This window comes from Typopeltis vanoorti, chromosome 4, assembly GCF_054136105.1.
Source record: "Typopeltis vanoorti isolate ZY-2024b chromosome 4, IOZ_Tvanoo_1.0, whole genome shotgun sequence".
Lineage (NCBI taxonomy): Eukaryota > Metazoa > Arthropoda > Arachnida > Uropygi > Thelyphonidae > Typopeltis > Typopeltis vanoorti.
Window position 1 is genome coordinate 19165106 of NC_143552.1, and position 17884 is coordinate 19182989.

The 17884-nt window shown below is 36.6% G+C and overlaps 1 protein-coding gene across 1 annotated transcript in view; it reads right to left on the bottom strand.

The window, feature by feature from the left end:
- The window catches only part of LOC150107145 (uncharacterized), a 36460-nt gene that overhangs the window by 1010 nt on the left and 17566 nt on the right, over nt 1–17884 (bottom strand). The gene's annotated exons all lie outside the window — the stretch shown is intronic.

Sequence of the window (17884 nt, forward strand, 5' to 3'; positions counted from 1 at the left end):
CAAAATTTTATTTCACTTTACTTCTTTCATTAAAATTTCATAAAACTTTGCCAAGCAAAGAGTTGAAAAGAAATATCTTTGCAATTATCAGTTTCTTGGAATTGTTATCATATTTCCAAATCATGATTAGAACCTACAGATGATTCAGGACTTGCAAGACGATTTACACTGGATGTGGTGAATTATACTTGACAAGAAATTATATTCTTGTTTTGTAATAGTGAAAAAACTTCCTCCCAACAACAACTTATGTGGTATCACAAATTAATAAATTTACATATATTCCTTTAAAAAAATCCATTAGCACCAAACAGTATTTATAAGCATTTAATATTACATTTATTTTAGTCATACAGTGTTATCTAAAAACGAACTTCAGTTTTACATTCATTGTGTTAAAATTATTATTATTCGGGTCTCCATGGAGTCAAAAGACTCATAGTAGGAGGCTCTTCCTAGAAAACTAAGTCTATTATACCACTCAAACTCATTGTTCATGCATTTACCTCTATCAGGCAATGCATTCCATGGTTCAACCACCCTCCGTGCAAAGAAACCACTCCTCACTCTCTTGCCCATAGCTTCCCTTCATAACTTCCATAGATGGCCGCTTGTCCTTGCTCCTTCCTCCCTGTTCCACGAAGCAAAAGAACTCCCCAGTGTCAACCCTGTAACTGCCTCTTAACTGTTTAAAAGTCTCAATCATAACACCTCTCCTTCTTCTATCTACCAAACTCTGCATTCCAAATTCTCTCAGCCTGTCCTCATAACTTACATTGTACAGTTCTAAAACCATCTTTGTTATCCACCTCTGTGGCCCTTCCACAGTTAATTTATCCCCTTCAAATCCTGGAATAAATTTGAAAACACAGTCCAAGTGGTGTATCTGATTAGGACTTTATACAATGGAATGACAACTCTTATCTCTGGAAGTCAGCATCCTTCTCAGTATTGCAGCAATCTTCTGGGTTACCTTCACCACCTTTGCAATATGTTCCCTGAATTTCAGGTTTCTATCAATCATCACCCCCAGATCTCTTGCCTCCCCTAATTCCTCCAGTATAGCTCCTCCAACGGAATATGCAACCTCCCATCATGTATCCCAAACTTCAAGACGTTACATTTTGCTGCATTAAACTGATCCCCCATTCATTTGCCCATCTGTCCAGTTTATTCAAATCTTCTTGCAGGGCTGCCACACCTGCACTATTACTAATAACCCATCCTAGCTTCACATCATCTGCAAGCAACTGAATATCCCCCCCTACAATCTACTGACAATGTCATTAATATAAAGGTTAAACAATACATGTCTCAGTACTGAGCCCTGTGGGACCTCACTTGTAACCTTCTGCCTCCTTGATATTGTCCCACCATACACAACTCTCTGATACCTATCAGATAGCCAATCCCAAATCCAGTTCACTAAACTGTAATCTAAAACCATGTGCTGCAACTTACATATCAGCTTATCATGTGGTACCCTGTCAAATGACTTTGGAAAAATCCAATAAAATGACAGAATATGACTTTCACTCATCAACTGCTCCTGTCTTTTATTATAAAAGGCAATCATATTACTAAAGCAAGAGTGCTCCTTAACAAAATCCATGTTGACTCTCATAGATAACATTACTCTCATTTGCCCAACACTATATATGATCCCTCACCATTATGGAAACTACTACTGTGTTAAGAGTAATACTGTATAATTTTAATTTCTAGACATTTCAGCTTTCATATTAAAGTCATCATCATCTGGAGTATGCACACATTATATATACATACAGAGAAACAAGTCCTATTTCAGATGGCCAGAGATCAAATTCTTATTAACTTTAATGATAGAGATTAGTGGTAGCCTAATCAGTACTTCAAACAAGGGCTGAGGTTAGTTATTAAGAAAGTATACCGGAGGAAGTAGGGGAGACAAGAGATCTGGGGTTGATGATTGATAGAAACCTGAAGTTTAGGGGACATATTACAAAGGTGGTGAAGGTAACACAGAGGATTGCTGCAATTATGAGAAGGACACTGACCTGCAGAGATAAGAGCGTCATCATTCCGTTGTATAAGTCTCTGATCAGACAACACTTGGACTATTGTTCTCAGATTTGGTCCCCAGGATTTGAAGGGGATAAATTAACTGTGGAAAGGATACAAAGATGGATGACAAAGATGGTTTCAGGACTGTACAAGGATAGTCATGAGGATCGGCTGAGGGAATGTGGACTGCAGAGTTTGGTGGATAGAAGAAGGAGAGGAGAGGTGATATAATTGACTTTTAAACTGTTGAGAGATGGTTACAGGATTGACACTGGGGAGTTCTTTCACTTGATTGAACAGCGGGAAGGAGTGATGACAAGAGGCCATCCCTGGAAGTTACGAAAGGAAACTGTGAGCAAGAGGGTGAGGAGTGGTTTCTTTGCGTGGAGGGTGGTTGAACCGTGGAATGCATTGCCTGATGGAGTGGTGAGAGCGAGAACGGTCAATGAGTTTAAGGAGTGGTATGATAGACTTTGTGTTTCTTAGGGGGACCTCCCACGATGAGTCTTTTGACTCCATGGAGGCCTGAATAATAATAATAATAATAATAATAATAATAATAATAAAGTATGGGAGAGTTATTAGAAGTAGAGCAGATGTTGTAGCTGAGGACTTTGCAAGAGAACTTGAACAGACTGTCCAAATGGCCAAGTGTGTGTGGGGATGTTAAAATGTAAGATGTGATGCAGAGTACAGGATTGGTGGGGAGATGAAAGATCTGGGGGGAGAGGGATAGGGACTTGAAATTTTGGGGACATTTTGCTAAAAACTGTGAGGACAACACAGTGAATTATGGCAATGATACGAAGAACACTGACATGATGTTATGATTCCACTGTACAAAGCATTGATCAGACTGCATATTGATTACTGTGCATAGATTTGGTTGCCTGGATTTCAAAAGGATGATAAGTTATTGGAGAGGGTTCAGAGAAATAGACTAAGTCAGATTTTGGTTTCTGGAATGTGGAGTAAGAGGACAGATTGAGAGAATACAAATTGCAGAGCCTAATAGATAGAAGGAAGAGGTGTGTGTGGGGGGGGGATATGATCGAGACATATAAGTTGGTAAGGAGTAATTACCAGATTAATGTGGAAGAGATTTTTCATAGAATGTCTGGAAACAGGGGAAGAACAAGAGGCCATCCCTGGACGATGCATAAAGAGGGTGGTGATAAGTAAATTTTTTGCATGGAGAGTGTGAGTGACTGAAATGTCTGGCCTGAAAGTGTTGTGAGTGGTGTGAATGCATTCAATACAAGGCATGATTGAACAGTATGTGTGAAAGTGAGACCTCTCACAATCAGTCTCTTGACTCCATGGAGGTCTGATTATGATGATGATAATTATGACTAAGGAGCACTACTGTCCTAATATTATGATGTGTTAGAACAAAAGTTATGTAGGTCAAATATATGACTCTGATACTCTTGAGAGTTGATTATAATTTCAGAGGCTTCTTTCAATTTGCACTGATACCAGGTTCTGATGTTACATAAGGAATAAGTGTTTCCAGTCTGTTCTGTGTAGAATATCCAGGACATGATCAGAAAAGGGGGGATTTACCAATGTTATTAAATTTAATGTGCATAGACATTATCCATCCAGTTTTTCCTATATATATATATACATATGACAATTTATTGGTGCATGTAATAGATACACTCCAGATTAGACCAGTGAATCCTTGGAAGAGGATTCACTGGTTCTAATGATAATGATTCACTGGTTCTGAATAAGTTCTTAAATTCTGCAATAGGTTTCAAGGTAGCATTAAGTTGTATTTGTGTAGAATTCTGTTTATTTTTATAAACTGATAATGCTTTAATGTATGCAATGGCTATGGTTTTATTGTAATCTAATTTAGTTTAATTTCTTCATGCAATTTTGTTTCCGTAAACAAATATTGTTTATAATGGAGAACAGCAGAACAGTCACTGCACTGAAAAAAGGTGTATTCAGATTGCCCAACATAAATTCCATAAGCTCCATTGACAATATCTTTGCTATACCCATAGTATTGTAGATAATCTGTAATCCATAATTAAGTGCTTGCTCATAAGTTATATATATATATATATATAAAGGATACCAAGTAATTTTATAAACTTGGTTTTTTTTACTCCTTCTCCCAAGTAAGCAAAACAGTTAAGTTTGCGCCTGAACGTAGTTCAAGTCTAAAGGTAGTTTAGACTTGAACTATGTTCAGGCGCACCAGGGCAACTCGTTGTAAAGGTTGGTAAATTTACCCACCTTTACGAGTTGCCCTGGTGCTGCACTACCTTTAGACTTGAACTACGTTCAGGCGCAAACTTAACCGTTTTGCTTACTTGGAAGAAGGAGTAAAAAAACCAACTTTATAAAATTACTTCGTATCCTTAATATATATTATCCCCAAGGTAAAAAAACTTTTCACACACACACACACACACACACATATATATCAACTTATATTTACTATATTACTTTTATATATATATATATATAAATATATATATATATAAAAGTATATAAGTAATATAAGTAATATAGTAAATATAAGTTTATATATATATATATAAACTTATATTTACTATATTACTTATACACAGGGGCAGTTCGTGCATAGGCACTGCAGAACTGCAGCACCCCCAATTTTTCTTGATATTATTATTATTATTATCAACACCCGACCTCCATGGAGTCAGAGACTCACCGTGGAAGGTACTCACTATTGCAACAATGCTCATCCAACTGCGTCTTAAACTGATTCAATGTGTCCATATCCACCACACACACACACACTCAGGCAATGCATTCCACTCACCAACCATCCTCCACGCAAAGAACCTGCTTCTCACTCCTTTGATCACACCCTCCTTATACAGTTTCCAGCAATGGCCTCTTGTTCTACTTCCTTCTCCAATTCTATGAAAAATCTCTTCCATGTCTACCTGATAACAACCCCTGACCAGTTTATGTCTCAATCATATCCCTCCCCCCTTCTTCTTATTGATGAGGCTCTGCAACTTACATTCTCTGAATCTGTCCTCATACTCCACATTCCAAAGACCACTGACTACCTTTGTAAATCTTCCATGTACCCTTTCCAATATATCTTCATCACCATGAAAACCCGGCGACCAAATCTGTGCACAATAATCCATATGCCTTATACAATGGAATCATAACCTCTCTATTTCTACATGTCAGGGTTCTCCGCATCACCTTTGTGAATCTTCCATGTACCCTTTCCAACATATCTTCGTCACCATGAAAACTCGGCAACCAAATCTGTGCACAATAATCCATATGCCTTATACAATGGAATCATAACCTCTCTATTTCTACATGTCAGGGTTCTCCACATCACTGCCATTATTCGATGTGATGTCTTCACAACTTGTGCAATGTTTCCCCTGAATTTCAGGTCCTTGTCCACCATCACTCCTAGATCTCTCATCTCCTCTACTTCTGTTCAAGTTTTACCACCAAGTGTATACTTTGCATCCCATAGTTGCTTACCAAATCTCTAAACATTACACTTGGCAACATTGAACTGACAGTTTCACTTACCTGCCCATTCATGCAATCTATTCACGTCCTCATGTAAGGACTTGAATAGATTGCATCATTAACATCAGCCTGACTGTGCATTGCTCTCCCCAGTTTTGCATCATCTGCAAACAGCTGGATATCACTAGTTAAACCCAATCCAATATCATTAACATACAAATTGAACAACAATGGCCCCAAAACTGACCCCTGTGGCACACTACTTTCTCTTTTGAGATACTGCACCCCCATATACAACTTTCTGATGCCTATCTCACAGCCAGTCACTGATTCAACACAGAAGTCTGTTATCCAATCCCATCTCTTTCAATTTATTTAAGAGCTTTTCATGTGGCAGTCTATCAAGAGCCTTTGCAAAATCCAAGTACACCACTGTATATGCATCTCCTCTGTCCAAGGTATTTGTCACCTTGTTATAGTACATAAGTAAGTTAGTGAAACATGATCTCCCTTTAAACAACCCATGTTGATAACCACAGAGAATACTGCTGTTATCAACCCATTTCTGTATCCTACTTCTCATCAATCTCTCCAGCACCTTCACCACAACTTCAGATATACAGACCAGTCTATAATTTGAAGCTACAGCCTTATCACCGCCTTTATGCAGTGGAACAATTTTACCCTCCTTCCATTCCCTTGGAGCCTGTGCTGTTGCAAAACTCTTGTTAAACAGGCATGCCAATGCTACTGCCAGTTCCTTGAAACATTCTCTTAAGATGCATGGTGATATTTCATCAAATCCTGCTTATTAACATCAACATTATTTATTTCCTCAAATACCTCCTGCTCACTCACAATTAAGCTATCCTTTCCTATGTTCTCTAAACTTAAGTTCCTCATGATTCCACCCTGATCAGGATGAAACACCCTTATAAATCTACTTGCCACATATCTAAAAAACACTAGGGTTTTTCTTAGCCTGATTTGCCAATTTCTGCTCATATTCTACTTTTGTTTTCCTTACTAACTGAGTCACTCTCCTGGCTTGTTCTTTATATTCTTCATGTGACTGATTACCATTATTCATCTTGTACTTCCTCCAAACGACTTTCTTTTTCCAGATTTCATGCTTAAGCTCCACATTCATCCATTTTACACCAACCTTATTCAGCCTTTTAGCCTTTGGGATACATTCGTACATTGATGCTGTTACGTATTTCTTTGTAAGATCCCATGCAGCATTTATTTCCTTACCACTCAACTCCTCGTTCCATGTTATAGTTCGAGGTTGTCTCCTCAGCTTGTCATAATCACCAGCTTTATAATTCCACATATATCCTTTCCTCGCAAAAGCCTGCATATGACTAGCCACAACACAGGTGATTACTTCATGATCACTTTCACCAACTTGAGGAAAATATGAAACCCCTCTAACAATTACATCCTCTGATGAAATGATGAGATCTAGAACTATTGATCCTCATGTGCCTTTCTTTACATGCTGCCTGAGATAGTTATCTCTCAAGAACGCGAGAAATTCACTTACCTTATTCCCAAATGCTATCTCTTCATTCCAATCTATACTGCCATAATTAAAATCACCCATAATAATTATCCTTCCTTTGTTCACTAATCCAATTTGTTTATACATTTCTTCATCACCACCTTTCACATTCCCAGACCTATAGCAATATCCAACTAAACATGTCTTCCTCTCAACGTCCATGTTACACCACACTGTCTCATAACCATTGCCACCACTATTTCCCGCTTTCATGTCTACCTTATGTGGACTTAATTCCCCTGCTATCATCAGCTGCACTCCTCCCCTCCCTTCCTGCCCTTATAAATATACAAATATATTTACATTTGCTTGTAATATTTAATTTTATCATCAACAATCCTATACAATTCTCTTATTTTGTATAAAAAAATAATAAAAATCCATCTTCTAGCACTTAGGAGGGCAAAGGATGCTAGCAGCACTGTGTTTACCAGTGTCATATTGCTACGCACGCATATATGCACGTCATAGTGAGATGCAAGCTATTAGCGTAATGCGGCACTGTCCGTCGCACAGTTCCACTGTTGTTTATATGCAGTTTGTGCAAGAAATAGAGTGTTCGTAGTGCTTATCGTGTTTACTCCGTCTCTTTAAATATTTGGACATCACAATTAAAGGATTTAATTGTAAAGTCCAAAAACTATAAATCAATTCCTTTAATTGCAATTAAAGGAATGGATTTTATTTTTAAGTAATTTTGAATTATACTACACTGTATAATTTTAATCGATAATAAACAATATTTTTTCATATTTAATTTTTTTTTAAAATTTAAAAAAAAAATTAAATATGAATATATTTAATTTTACCATAATATTAATTTTACAATAATACCATAATTTAATTTTACCATAATATATGAATATTATGGTAAAATTAAATAAAAATTTTACCATAATTTTGAAATTTTATCCAAACACGTATACACTGTACTTATAGCGTGTATATATATTTTGAAAGTTGCAGCACCACCACAATTTCATGCCACGAGCCGCCACTGCTTATATATTTATAGCTTTTCGTGTGTGTGTGTGCACATGTTAATAACACCTAGTTTTTGTTCTGGGTGGTGTAAGAGTTAACATGTATATACATTGGCAAGTATGTGTAGGCTTATGGTAAGCCTATACATACCCACAGTGAAGGACAGACTGCCTTAGAAAGACATATGACTAGTGTATAAATAGAGGTGTTTTGTGACTTTAAATTTCAGTGGTAAGTGTTATGCATTAACTCCACAACCTTAGTCATGATTTGTTAACAACAAAATCTCAGTTCTTCATAAATTTTAAATACTAATAGGCTAGTACTAATGCTGTATCAATAAAGATTATTAATAAGAATTTGATCTCCAGCCATCAGAAACTGGACGGCAGCGTTCATGTAGTTTTTTTTTTTTTCTTTTTCTGAGGGCAGGCCAGTAGAGTAATGATTGACAAAATTATTGATACTCTGCATACTGTTTGAATTTAACTTATTTCCCTGTATGTATACACACACATCAGGAAATTAAAGTTATTATGCTTAACATGGAAGTCTATAATTTTACTATAATGAATATTAAATGTTGTTGAAAATTTTTCCACTTGGTTATGCTATAAATTAAAGATGCCAAGAAATTATATTTTAGGTTTAATCCTATATCCAAGTGTAAGCAAACAAAGTTTTCACGTGAAGTACTTTCACGGCTGGGCAACTCATATATAGAGGTTAATGACTTCACATCACTTGCCTTAGTATCCAAGTAAAGTATAACCAAGTGGATAAACTTTCAACATCTATCTCTAATCCAGAGTATTTTAGTAATAAGGTGGCACCTTTTGGCTATTTGTATATGGATATATGACTTTTGCATTACTTCAACCTTGGTATCACTTCTGGGTTTGGTTCACATTGATGACACCTCAATAAAAATCAAAACTGGTTAGGGTAGTGACCCTTCCCATAATGCACAGTATTATACATGTCTGTAAGGATATGTGTTTTGCATTATGGGTTACTAAGGCAAGTGATGTGAAGTCATTAGCCTCTATATACGAGTTTCCTAGTCGTGAAGTTACTTCACATGCAAACTTTGTTTGCTTACACTTGGATAAGCAAACAATAGCTGGCCAAGTGGTTAGCGTATCTGCTCTCCAGCCAAGAGGCTGTGGGCATGGATGTTTGTGATTGTCTTAAAAAAAAAATATTACTGCTGGTGGTTGGCAGTAGATGGCATTGGTGTAGATGATGAAAGTAGTTTCAGTTCATTGTAGTTGGTGGGTTGAGTGGTAGAGACAGAGAATTGTGGAGTAGGTGCTCTCCCTCGATGAGTCTTCGGACTCCCTGGAGGTGTCATGTAATAATAATAATAATAATAAAGGATTAAACCAAGAATATAATTTCTTGGCAACTTTAATAATACAGTTGTTTATAATAGAGAACAGTCATTCTGCTGAAGATGGTGTGTTCAGAAAACATAAATTCTATAAACTGCATAAGACTATTATTATGATGATGATGATTGTTTAGCAAATTAGATGGAGTTAAAAATCGCTGAGAGAGAAGTTTTTACAACACATTAACCTCTTAAGAATCCACTCTTTCATCATGGGAGATCTACTCAGGTATTAACTTTTCTGGCATAGAGAACCTTAAACTCATACTCTGAGCATTCACAACACATTCCAGCTATCTGTAAAAAAAACTGCTCCTTCATCTCTTATTCATCACTCCCTTGTGCACCTTCCACAGCTCAAACATCTCAGTCTAAATGACTCCTTCTTTTGTCATATATCTAACCTATACTAATTCCATGTTTTCATTCTAAAGTAACGAAATCCTTTTGGCCATTAATATCCATACCCTCTCTAAGGCTTTTTCATCCACTTCAAATCCAGGTGACCAGGTGTACAGTATTCCAGTACTGTCTTATACAATATAGAACCACTACCATCTTATATCTCTTTGATCAATATTTTTCTTAGTATTGTAGCAATCACCAGATTTGACCACACCACCGTGTAATATGCCTTTCAATTTCAAATTTCTATCACCCCAAGATTCCATATTTCCTCTACTTCTTCCAGTAGAGTTCCACAAACAGAGTATGCAGCTCCTCCCATCTGTGAATTTAAAAAAAAAAAAAAAATTCAAACCTTATACTTACATTAAATTTTTATATTTACATAAAATTAACCTTCACAATATCAACCTTAATTAACCTTAACAGTCACAATATCAGCACTATTACTAATATCCTCCATAGCTTTACATCATTTGTAAATAACTGAACAACTCTCTGCAATACAGTACCAATATCACTGGCATAAAAGCTAAAGAGTTATGGCCCCAGAAGTAAGTCTTATGGAACCCACTTGTAATTTTATTTTTCCATGATACTACTCCTCCTCCTCTTCCAAACATGACTATCATTTTTTTGAACTGACATCAGTAGAGTGGAGTGGCAGTTGGCTGATAAGCCAGCCAACAAATATATATATTAAGGCTTAGGGGCTGTTGTAAAATTTGATGTGGTGAAATTTTATATAATGATTTTTTGGCATCAATTTTACTGAGGTTATAAATCACGAGGAAAGAAAGAATTGTAACTTACTATATTTTAAAGAAGTGCTGATTGTAAACTTGTAAAGCTAACTAACAAAAAGAATAATATAGAAATTGTTCACAAATTATAAAAATATTGTAAAGATTAAAATTGTGAATTATATTGGTTTGATGTAACAGAATGTTGTTAAAAGTATTTCTTTAAGTTAAGATTAGACTGGATTATGTTGGCAACTTGAAAGTAAACAAAAGTATTGAAGTTGTTCAGATGTAGATTGTTGCCGCCAACTCAGAAGGTCAAAATAACAGTGACATAAGTTATTTACGGAAGATTCGGGGGGCCTCAGACACTAAAAACAAGGAGCTTCTGAATCATATAAAAGAGGCTGGCTGTTCGGAAGTTTAGGTTGGAACCCCGTGTGGTGGCCAGGATAAGAATAGCTCCACTGCAGCCCATGCATGTCGTACAAGATGACTAAAATGGGTACCCAGGGAGGGTAATAGATGGCAATGCTGCAGCCAATGAAGTTCTAACTGAGCTATTGCTGTTACCCTCCTGCCATGATCAGAGCTCATAGCTCAATAACACCCTATCCTTACAGATAATGGGGAATATGAAAAGCATTCTTGCTTTGCCCATCTAGCCAGTTTTTTTTTTTTTTTTTTTTTTTTTTTTTTTTTTTTTTTTAAAGTTTAGGTTTGAAGGCTGTTTAAGGAGTTTGTTCATCTTGTGGAAGTAGAAAGCCCAGGAGAGGAAGGTCATTCTACGGAGATGCATTTCCAGTAGCAGAACGTACCATGTGTGACCAGATATGCGGCATCAAAAGTAGATCCAATAACCGATGGTGAGCTATGCTACAGATACCGGACAAGGACTACACCAGGATGACAGCCAAAAGCCATTCTCAGCAAAAGCTAGGATATAGGACTGAGGAAAGCAGTCAGCAGAATGCCAAAAGTCATCCAGACTGGTAGGACTGTATCTGTTTCTACGAATTTGTGAGTAGATTTTAATATGTTAACACTGAGATTGTGAACAAGAATTGTATGTCCGCTGAACGTAGCTTTGTTAAAATTAGTTGTTTAAGTCGCTTTATATTCTAAAATCTTAGAATATAACTAACGGCACAGTTCGAAATAATAATCGTAATTAATAACATCATAATTATTACAAAATAATTGAGGCTGAAGGTTACCTAGTATAATTATTGAGAAGAATGTTAGTCAATGATATTGATTGTGACAGCCAGAAATTGTCTCAAGTTGGTAAAGCAAGTTTTTCTTAGCATTGTGAATTGCAGGTCTATATTGTAAGATTACAACTTTAAGTTTAAATTAGGAATTAGAGAGAATTTGTTTAATATTGTATTGTGCTTAAAGTAAAATAAATATGTTTTGTTTGTTTAAAACTATCGCCTGATTTTTGATCAATGCACTGTCTCACAAAAATAACCAAACCTGTGTGCTTAAATTAGAAATTGCCATGACTGATTATTTTAGGTATTATTTTAGAAATTGACCTATTCTATAAGTGTTATAACTATTCTTCCTGTGCCATAACATAAATTCAGGGTGGCACAGTCGAAAAAAAACAAATAAATTTTCCCTGAATTATATTGCGTGGGAAATAGTTAACACTGGATCCGTGAATTACCAATTCTAGAGCAGTGCTTCCCAAACTTATGGATGTAAAGGGCCCCCTTGGAAAAATAAAAATATTTCACGGTCACCAGAAAAAAAAATCGTAATAAAGACATATATTATTATAATATTTATCGTATTTATATTCAATACTTATATTCATATTATATTTATAAGTATTGTATTCAATACTTATATTCATATTGTATTTATATTCAATTCCTCGAATATAATTAATATCAAATATTCTTCAACCTGTGGGCCACGGCCCACAGTTTGGGAAGGACTGTTCTAGAGGTCTTTTCACTAACAGTGCTAACACTTGTAGGTAGTATAAAGGATTACAGAAAGAGAACTTAACAGAAAGATTTAAACAAGTAGAAGTAAAATACACATAAGAAAGAGAATAAGATAAATAAAATCTTAGAATATAACTAACGGCACAGTTCGAAATAATAATCGTAATTAATAACATCACAATTATTACAAAATAATTAGTGATAATTTGTACAAAGCAGAATGGCCTTTGATTCCTGATACTCCACATGGCTGGTATGAAAACATTATTTTCTCGATGGTAATAACATTATCGCTAAAATTTCCACAAAGCTCAGGATACAAAATTATGAGTGGAGATCAGTTCCTATCAATATACAGGGTACATGACACCTCCAAGGAGTCCAAGAGCTCATCATAGGAGTGCACTCCATTCTGCTACAAATATCTCACCTCACCTCTACTACTTAATTGCCCCACTACATCAAAAATACTGTTGTTGACTAACAACAACAATAAACAATAAACAACAACATTATAACCCACCTGAACAACAATAAAGCTCCAAGCTCAGATGGAATTACAAACAAAATAATTAAACTACTCCACAGAAAAGCCATTGTACATCTAGTCAACATAATTAATGCCATCCTCAGACTCCAGTATTTTCCTTTATCATGGAAAATAGCAGATATTACACCAATCAAAAAGATGGGAAAAAATGCTCAACTCCCTGAAAACTACAGACTTATCAGTCTTCTGTCTAACCTTGGAAAGATTGCAGTAAAAGTAGTCCTTACTAGGCTTCAATCACAAATGGACCAACTACATATAATCCCAAATGAGCAATCTGGATTCAGAAAAAACCACTCCACTGTTCAGCAGATCCACAGGCTGATCGAATACATCTCCGAAGGCTTCAACCGGAACCTTCAGACAGCTGCAATCTTTTTAGATGTTGCAAAGGCTTTTGATAAGGTGTGGCATCAAGGTCTTCTCTACAAGCTCATCACATTCAATATGCCTACTAATCTAGTTAAAATAATTCACTCTTACCTCAGAGACAGATACATGCAAGTCAAAATAAATGAAACTGTATCAACCAGATGCAAGGTTCTGGTGGGAGTGCTGCAGGGCTCACTCTTGGCCCCCTTGCTGTTTTCTATCTATATTGCTGATATCCCTCAAAACCCAAGCTCAACAATCACTACATTATATGCTGATGACACTGCATTATTAGCACGATCTCTCAGCCCCAAACTAGCTATTAAGAGACTCCAAAGCAGTATTCACACACTGGAAAGATGGTTTATGGACTGGAGAATTCAAACCAATCCACAGAATAGCTCAGCCATACTGTTTACTAGAAAAAAGCCTCAAATCAAGGAAGATATACATTTACTAGGTGTTAAAGTTCCATGGCAGAATACAGTCAAATATCTTGGAGTAATTCTGGATAAAAACTACAATTCACCAACCATATAGAACACATAAGTTCAAAGACATCCAAAGCAATAGCGTAGCTCTACCCCATGAGCAACAGAAAAAGTAAATTCGATACTCAGAACAAACTGCTCATATACAAGATGGTAATACGCCCAGTCATAACTTATGCATCTCCTGCATGGAGTCATACTTCGAAAACAAATATTCAGAAGCTGCAGAGAATACAAAACAAATGTCTGAGAATGAGTTTGGATGCTCCGTGGTTTATCAGAAACTCCCAAATTCACAGAGACGCCAGCATTTCCTACATCACATCTCTTCTTCATGATCTAGCTGAAAAGTTTTTCAATAAGACAATTAATCATCCGAACCCACTGATCAAGCAAGCTTCGGACTATAATGAAGCAGATTTCTGCAAATACAAGAGACCCAAGTCAATTCTATGCTCAGCTGAACACAGTTAATCTCACTGCCTTTTCAGGGCGAGCTTAAAGCTCAATAATTCTCTACCCAAAGAACTTTCCTTTTCAGATGGAGGGGAATATGAAAAGCATTTATGCTTCACCCATCAAGTCAGTACCGTTATGCCCTTTGGTATCTTTTGGTCTAGCTACTCACTGATGAAAATTTGGGAAACACTCATCACCAGAGATCCTACTTTATATTCCAGGCCACCTACAACCGCCCTTAGAGGGCGCTCCACCTAGATAGGACTTTAGTGTCACCCACGTGGTTGGGCTTAGTATTGTATGATATTTGTGTTATGTTACATTAGTTATTTTTGTAATCCCCGTAGATGTCCTAGTGACTAGGATGAAATATAGGAAGTATTAAATTCTTTTTAATCCTTTCTGAGTGTTGTAAAAAATCCATTAAACCTCCAACATTATAACTTAATGGTTGCACCTGGTTGACAACTCATATAGCAAAGTATTTCTTTTCGCTATACCCTTTGGTATCTATCTTATTATCAGACCACAATCCTATTCTGCTCCAACTGGGTTATCAGAGAGGACTTTCCCCTTCGCCTCACACCTTCATTCCCTGGGAAAAACTATCCAAAATGCTTCCAAACTACATTGATCCCATCCCTCATATTAATTCCAAGGAAGAAATTGATTCTGCAGTCAATAAACTTACTGATCAAATCAACACAGCCATACCATCTATCACCTCAAATTCAATTGCCTTCAAGCCTAAATGACTACCAGATGACACAATGAACTTAATCAGGAGAAAAAATAAAGCAAAAAAAAAGATACCACAACACCAGAGCACCCCAAGACAAAAAATATCTCAACAAAATGAACAGTGCAGTGAGAGATGCACTTAAAGTCAATAGAAACAAACTATGGGAAGACAAATTAGCCTCCATATCATCTGGTGATCAATCCGTTTGGAAGTTCCTGAGAAACATCAAAAACAAAAACAAATCTCTTCCTCCTCTCAAATCTGACCTGAACATTGTTTACACAGATGCAGAAAAAGCCGAAACTATAGCTAAAAATTTAGAAAAACAGTGTAGCCCTTCATACAATAATCTAAATTTCAATCATATTTACAAAGTCCACCGCCAAGTCAGACACATGTTAAAATGGCCTGATACCTGTACCAGCCAACTCACACCTACTTCCCCAGCTGAAATTTATGACATTATAAAGAATTTAAAGAATAAAAAAGCTCCAGGGCCTGACGGCATTTCCAACAAAGTTATTAAACTGCTACCCCGAAAGGCCATCGTATATCTTACAACAATAATAAAAATGCTATGTTCAGGTTTAAGTACTTCCCCTCTGCATGGAAGTTGGCAGACGTAGTTCCTATATACAAGCCTGGCAAGGATCCTCAGCAGCCTCAAAGTTATCATCCCATAAGTCTGATTTCTAATTTGGGCAAAATAGCAGAAAAAGCTATCCTTTCCAGAATTCAACTTTCAGTAAAAAAATTAAACATCCTTCTTTCAGAACAGTTTGGTTTTCGCCAATTTTACAGTACCACCCAACAAATTCATAGACTAATAGAATTCGTTATCACAAGTTACAATTGGCACCAATACACGGAGCAGTTTTTCTTGACTTAGAAAAGGCGTTCGACAAATTATGACACTTTGGACTACTATACAAGTTGATTTTAGCTGGCATTCCATTAGATCTAGTCCAAATTATAGTCATTTCTTAGTGACAGATGAATGCAAGTCAAACTAAATGATATATTATCTACCCAGCGACGCATCTTGGCAGGAGTTCCTCAAGGGTCCCTACTGGCACCAATACTTTTCTCGATTTACATGGCAGACATTCCGCACAATCCAATGTTATCCATCATTGCCCTATATGCAGACGACACAGATATACTAGCGAGATCTATTAAACCGCACCTTGTCACCAAGAAACTGCAAGAAAACCTGCAGATTAGAGCACTGGTTCTCAGAATGGAGATTGCAAGTAAACCCTCAGAAGAGTATCGTCATGCTCTTCACTAAAAACTCAATATCTCCCAAAGATGATATCTTCCTATTTAATACCATGATTCTCTGGAAACCAGAAGCCAAATATCTGGGTGTACTGCTGGACAGAAAACTAACCAGCAGTTCACATACAAAAGCCTCAAGAGTCATTGCATAGCTTTACCCTCTTATCAATAGGAATAGCAAGCTGGATACCAAAATAAAACTGCTCCTTTATCAGTTGATGATTCGACCCATTATTACTTATGCATTCCCAGCCTGGAGCCACACCTCAAGTACAAATATCCTCAAACTACAGAGAGTGCAAAACAAATGTCTCCGCATGATCTTAAACGCACCATGGTATGTCAGAAATGTCCAACTCCACCGGGATACAAATATCCCCTGCATCTACTCTTTCCTGCAGTCTTCAGCAGTAAAGTTCTTCTCAGCATCAGTTCTTCACATCCAAATGAATTAGTGCAACAAGCAGCAAATTATGATGAAACTGACTTCTCAAAATACAGGAGACCCAAGGCCATCCTACTTCCAAATGAAGATCTTTAAATCGCACCCACTCAGGCAGAGCACTTAGCTCATAAACTTTTCTTCACACAGCAATCCTTATCAGATAGCAGGGATTATAAAAGCATTTTGCTTCACCCTTATAGTCAGCAACGTCTTGCATGCCTTTGGTATCTTTTGGTCTTGCTACTCACTGATGAAGCCTCAAAAAAGGCTGAAACCGGTCTGGGTAGTGACCTCCCACCATAATGTAATAACAGCATACATTTCCTAGGAAATGTGTTTTTACATTATGGAAAATACCTAAGAATAGCGATCTGAACTTTCCCCATCTTTGCAACGAGTTGCCCGAGATTGTACTACGTACTAGGACTGCTTGCATTAGCTCACGCTAGTAATCGCCGATACTTTATAGTTTACTATATTCGGCATGAAACGCTCTGATTTCAATCTTTGAGTTTCTTATTCGGTTTTAAAACAATGTGGGATTTAATATCCCCTTAATTTGAATAATGTTTATCTTCTTCCACCCTCCCCATATGTCATATTTAGTGACACAAGCATAATTTCTTTTTTACCTCCCCCTCTCACTGTTCGCTAACCTTATCTTCACCCCCTGATTCTATACTCACGCAATCCGACTGACATTTGCCAATGAAAATATATTCTTCGCTATTCAAACACTTCTCGTGAGTTATAAGATTATTACAACAGTGAAAACAAGTGGAAAAATTAAATATTTTAATATGAGTAACCACCTTTTATTGATGCACAGCGTAATTTTTGAACCCATTAAAAAGATAAATCCAGCCGACAATGGTCAGTTTTTAGACGTAAAAAAATGTATATCTAGGGGTTTTATGAAGAGCTTGATAGAGAATGGCAAATATTCAAGA